Source organism: Convolutriloba macropyga, chromosome 4, assembly GCF_964194025.1.
Source record: "Convolutriloba macropyga chromosome 4, txConMacr16.3, whole genome shotgun sequence".
Lineage (NCBI taxonomy): Eukaryota > Metazoa > Xenacoelomorpha > Acoela > Convolutidae > Convolutriloba > Convolutriloba macropyga.
Genome location: NC_134471.1, coordinates 57,773,927 through 57,780,183, shown reverse-complemented (window position 1 = coordinate 57,780,183; position 6,257 = coordinate 57,773,927).

The window sequence follows — 6,257 nt, the reverse complement described above, 5'->3', positions numbered from 1 at the left end:
GTCCCAGTCTAAACCTCGACCTGTAAAAAGGACCATGCTCAATCATTATGGGTATGATTTGATCATGCTGTACCCAAAAGAGCTAGGAAGAGAACTTTGTAAACTTTATCAATCACCCATTTTTGATCGACCCAAAATGTTACGCTGGAGTTTTGCTCAACCCATAAAGTTAAGCTGGAGTTTTGCCCGAGCAAAATTCTTGAGGCGCAAAAAATGCGTCGAGCAAAAGTTAAATCATAAAAAAAAGAAAAAGTCTTTTCGTGGGGTTTTTTGACCAGCTCAAATCTCTTGTCAAATCATGGGTAGAGTATTTTCATGTGTCTGCATTTTGCTTCAAAATTATACGTAGACTTTTATTGTTTACTATTTCTTATAATGTAGTCAGCATGTGTGCTTCTTCATCTTTTGCGATTCTGAAGAACCATCAATCCGTCTAAAAAATATACGTTTAAAAAAAGATAGTTCATGACTTTGCAAAAGAAAACAACAGCATATCAACACAATTTCGTCATTGTTAAGGGGAAGAAGATCATTACAATAAAAAAACCTAGTTCCATTCAATCAAGTAATGTGGAAGTACAATGCGGCTTTAAAAACTGCTTTATCCTAAGAAATGCAATTTTTTAAAGTCCTTTGATAGTATCCCAACTGTGTGTTTTAAGTTAAACTGTTGTGTTGCAATGTTGGTCAGTCTTGCTCCGATGCTTCTTCAGTTTGTGCAGCGGCCAACACAAATTTTTTTTCTCTTTATTCGCAAAAAGTAGAAAAGATTTTTGCTTGACTCATTAAAAGACCGTGCTCGACGAAAAATTCCATCATCACTGATCTCCCCCTACTAGACTGTATTGGTCTTTTCCTACATCTAGGTCTGGACTAGGGTGTACTTCTTGCGTATACCTGACTTGGTGTCTTGTTGCATACAACTGACTTGCTGTGCAAGTTACCCTAGGTTGAGGTCCAGACCCAAATTGAGTTATGATCAGACCTAGTCGAGCGCACACCCGTGTGTTCCCAGACCGAAATTACAGGGTCTTTTCGGAAGTTCGAGCGCACTTCGGTCTGGACCATGGTCTGGAGATGATCTGATCAGAGGTCATTTCGGTCTGAAAAGTCTGATCATAGGCGGATTCGAGCGCACTTGGGTCTGATCAGAGGCGACTTCGAGCGCAATTGGGTATGATCATAACCTCTTCGAGCGCAATTTTGTCTGATCAGAGGCGACTTCGAGCGCAATTGGGTCTGATTATAACCTCATCGAGCGCACTTGAGTCTGATCAGAAATGTTTTTGAACGCAATTGGGTCTGATCAGGGACCATTTCGAGCGCATTTTTTCCCATTTTTTTGTTTTTTTAATGAGAGATGTTGGCTCTGCCAGGAGGCAGCCATAAAGCAGCGTTCAGATCAGAGACTCATCTGAATTCCGAGAGCTCTGATCAGAAAACAGGAGTCCAGCCGATAACAGAGGCCGGTCCCCTTCAGAAAAAACTTTGATCAACTGGAGACCACGATGTTTCTTATGGAAAGCTGTCTAAACTCATCCTATGAGTCAGAAATTTACACTAAAAGGCACACTAAATAAAATTTGTTCTCAACAGTTGGGTTTCGTTTTCTTTAGCAATACTTTTATAATTGATTTTTCCTTCGATGAATTAAATACTGCAAACATCAGTTTTTTTGAAATGAATATATTATAGCAAAATTAGAAGCTTTTTTCATAAGTAAAATCTTTCTCCAATCAGACTATTTCGAGCGCACTTGGGTCTGATCAGAGGCAATTTCGAGAGCAATTGGGTCTGATCATAGGCGGATTCGAGCGCAATTGGGTCTGATCATAACATCTTCGAGCGCACTTGGGTCTGATCAGAGGCAACTTCGAGCGCAATTGCGTCTGAACATAATCTTTTCGAGCGCACTTGGGTCTGATCAGAGGCGACTTCGAGCGCAATTGGGTCTGATCAGAGGCGACTTCGAGCGCATTTGGGTCTGATCAGAGGTCTAATATTTTTATTCAAATTCATCGCAAATCTTTTATTTTGTAGCTAATTTTGCAGTAAAATCTCAACCAACGTGTGTGTAAGTTTTGTCTGTGCGTTTACGAGGTAACCGGTTTGTCTGTGTCTGTTTGTCTGTGAGTGTGTGTGTTGTGGGTGGGGGTCGAGCGATGGTGTTAGGGTTGAGAAGAAGGCTGATGAGAGGGGAGTTCAACTCGATAGGGGGAGGAGAGTGGACAATTTAAGTGTTCTGGTTAAAGGACGGGAGGGCTGACAATGGCAATTTTAAGTGTTTTTGATCAGAGTGGTCAGCTGGGGAGATGGTCTTGACTGAGTCTGATCAGAGGCTACTTGGGTCTGAAATTGGGTCTGATCATAGTCTGATTAAGGTCTGGGCAATGGTCTGAATTTGAGTCTGGACCATGGTCTGGAGATGGTCTGATCAGAACTCCTTCGGTCTGGAAAGTCTGATCAGAACTCATTCAATCTAGAAAGTCTGATCAGAGATGATTTCGGTCTGGAAAGTCTGATCAGAGATAATTTCGGTCTGGAAAGTCTGATCAGAGATAATTTTTGTCTGGAAAGTCTGATCAGAAGCAAAATTGGGTCTGGACCGCAACCTGGGTGGAGAGGTATCGCGGAACAAATGTAAGAACAAGTTGAGAGGTGTCCATTTCGAAAATGCACAAGAGGAAAATGGTATCACAAAACCAACCAAACCAACGTGTTAGCCGATTATTACTAATTTTTTTAGAACAATGGTGATAAAAATAGTGAAAGCAGAGCACGATATTCAGCATTGATCTGCAAACAGCTGACAGCAAGGAGGGTTTTTTGAAAACAAAACTGATGACAGATTTTTTAAAAGACCATTTTTTAAATATTCAATGGACATAACAACTCCCCGTAACTCGGTGTCAGTGCACATCAAATCTGTTATTTGGTATGATAATTTCTATATTCATGTCAAACTTTATAAGTAAGCATTATAAACACTGAAGTTGCCAAAAAGAGTTACTGACCTCCTTTCAAGTGGCACGCATCATGGTGCAGTGTAATCAAATCAAACTCAATTAACTCACGCATTACTTGTACTCAATCGCCTTCGACAAATGTATACCACTTAAGTAATGATTATTTATAACTAACATGAATATATTTATACAACACGTTTATAACAGGAACTATTTACATTATGCATTTTTACAACATTTATATTATGAAATATTTATAACATGATCTTATTTATACAACGTTGATAACATGAAACATTTGTAACATGCATATTTACAACAATTTCAGTTAAAATAATTTATAAGTTGGACACCTTTTTGCAACATTTATAGCATGAAATATTCATGCTATAAACGTTCATGTATAACCAAGCGTATATACAACCTTCATAACATGAAAAATTAATGACATGAACATTTTTAAATAATTTTTAACACAACAAATTTATACCTTGCATATTTACAACATTTAAAATATAGAAAAATAAAACTTGAACAAATTTACAACCTTTGCAGAAAAGTTCGAACAAATGAAAACCAGCGATTCATTTTTAATGTTTTTTAAGTCTGTGTTGAGACTGTACTACCTTTTACGTCTGATACAGCTGAAATTAGAGATGAGAAAATGTTTGGTTACGTAGAGCGCGATCTGGAAGAACGCGAGGGGGTTCTACAAGTTTTTGAAATTTCCTCCTGTTTAAAAAAAATTCAACGTTAGTCAAACGTCAATTCAGGAGATTACATCAGAGCCGTATAAAATGCGAGAAAATGCGATAAAAAGGAACAATTATTACTCTCTTACTCAATTTTTACCTCAGTTCTGGTCCGAACCGTACAAGGCTTTATCAATGTGCACAGTACACGCCAGCAAAGGTCTCCGTCATTCTCTTCAGTCAGCAGTGTAGACGCCAGGAGAGCTGGAGATGAAAATCTGGATTCCAGTTTTGTTGCCGAGGCTCCATAGAATTATTGGGTAAGTTTTTAGGGTAACTGTTATCAGGATATGGAAAGAAACAGACATACGGAGAGCTAATAGTAGAACGACGGGATGACACACAGAGCAACCAATGAGAAAATAATGACTGAACATTGTTTCGGAAAAACTATACGAGTTTGAGCTATCGAAATCAAAATTTGAACCTCGTAAATCTATATTAGTTGGATTCTTTATAACTCAACGCATGAAAATGTGTATGTTGCATTTCCACTATGACCATTCTGGCAGATTTTGCGACGTGATTCTCTCTATTTAACTCGAGTGATTGAGAACTTGTATGATTTTAATTGACCAGCCTGCGAGGCTTTGAGACAGAAAGACTGTGACGAATCTTATTGAGCAGAAGCCATTCAAAATTTTTCCCTAAATCGTGCTGTACGAAGGACATCAAAAAGATAAATGGCAACTAGCTCTCTTCAAACAAGAATTCAGACGTACGAATATGTTTGTCTGTGTTTCAAAACCTCGTGCTGATATGGTGCACAGTCTGACAAAGACAATATAATTTTAAACATATCTCGCCAAAGGAACACTAGCTGAGAACAGAGATTGAACAATGGAGAAACATCGACGTGCGATGCATGAAATTATCATTTTTCTTTATGATTTAGGCGAGTCGAAACAATGAACGATTGTGTTGCTACGTATGAGAAGACAAAGAAAGAGTTGCCCTCTGATGGTACTCATACAGCACCACTTAACACATCAACTTTTTTAAAACTTTGTTTTAACCTTTCGCGAATTTTTTCAAATTATTTCTAGCTTTACTAGAATCTAACTGCGTCTCTAAATTTGTAATTTTTTGAGTTCATTTTGTTCTTTTATTTAACATTCAAGTAATGATGCTGCAAACACAAATGAATAAGCTATACGTTATCTTGTCATATACAGTTGGCTATAACTAATTTTGTTGATGTTGTTTTAGCTGTCGCACAGAGTTGCCATTTTCAGGTAATTTTTACGGAATACAGGCGCTTATTACCGTTTTTAACTGGTACCCTAATTGCTTTTGTATCGTAACACTAATGGGTATATTAGTATCACTGTGTGACTGCCTATCCACAACTTGCCTGTTGTGCGGCGATCTTTCGGCGTCTACGCCGTGGTGAATGACATGCGGTACCCGGGTGAGGGAGATCAGGAGGGGCGTCGTCAACATCAGGGGAAAGGGGTAAGGAAGGTGAAATTTTCTCTGCAGTGCGGTCGTGTAGGCCTGATGGAATTAGTTCTAGCCTTTCGGCTACCTTTACAGGTCTTTCCCACAGGTCAATATTTTTATGGACCTTGTTGTTCTTACTGCAATTAAAAATGTGTTTACGTCATGTTGTGCTACATTTAATTTTGGACAGCGGTTATCAACTTTGTCACAGATCCTACTCAAGTAAGAGTTTAGCTGGGGACAGTATCCAGCTCTCAGTTTTTCTATTAGGATACGTGCAGTTCGTGGCGCCGATTGTTCTTCTTCCGCTATCTTTGGTAAAGGTGTACCTAGTTGCCTGCTGTCGTTGTTCAACTGAGTATAGACCCTGTGTCGGTAGATACTCTTGAGCGCATTTATGAATTTTTTGTGATTTAATTGTGTTTAAGTGGCTAATTGTATTTGTGCAGCCGAAGTCACTACCTGCACTCTGGTAAAATTATAGCTATTTTTAATACTTATAGTCGGTTATGCCTACTCTTAAAAGATTTAAACCTAAATGTGTGTACCAGTCCATGCCGAACGCTGAAGCATTGCGGCGGTTTTTTTCCTAAACTTAATACCTTGCGGCGGTTTTTATTAATTATAATACACTGCCGTGGTTATACCTTATCTTAATACTTTGCAGCGGCTATACCTAATCTTAATACATTGCTTCAACTAATTTTTCTGCACTGCGAATACCAAAAATTGTTGCAGAATGAATTTTACTGGAGGGTAATTACGCAACATTTCCCGAGCGTTCTGGTCCACTTTAATTTCTTCTGAATTATATTCTTGTCTGCATGATTTGCCGCTTTCTGGACACGGTGCCTGGATCTTTTCCGTTTTTGCCCCCAGCTTACTGGGCGCACATTATTCCCACCCCCCCCCCCAGACGCACGTGCCATATTTTACATAATGATTTACTATGTAATGGCACCTGCTCTGCAACTGGGGGTGCATAGCGTACTGGGGGGCACAAACGAAAAAGATCCCGCTGCCTATTTGTCTTTAGCGCAAAATTTTGAGACAATTGGCTTTCAAACATCACAATCACCCTAGACTTCTCCCACTT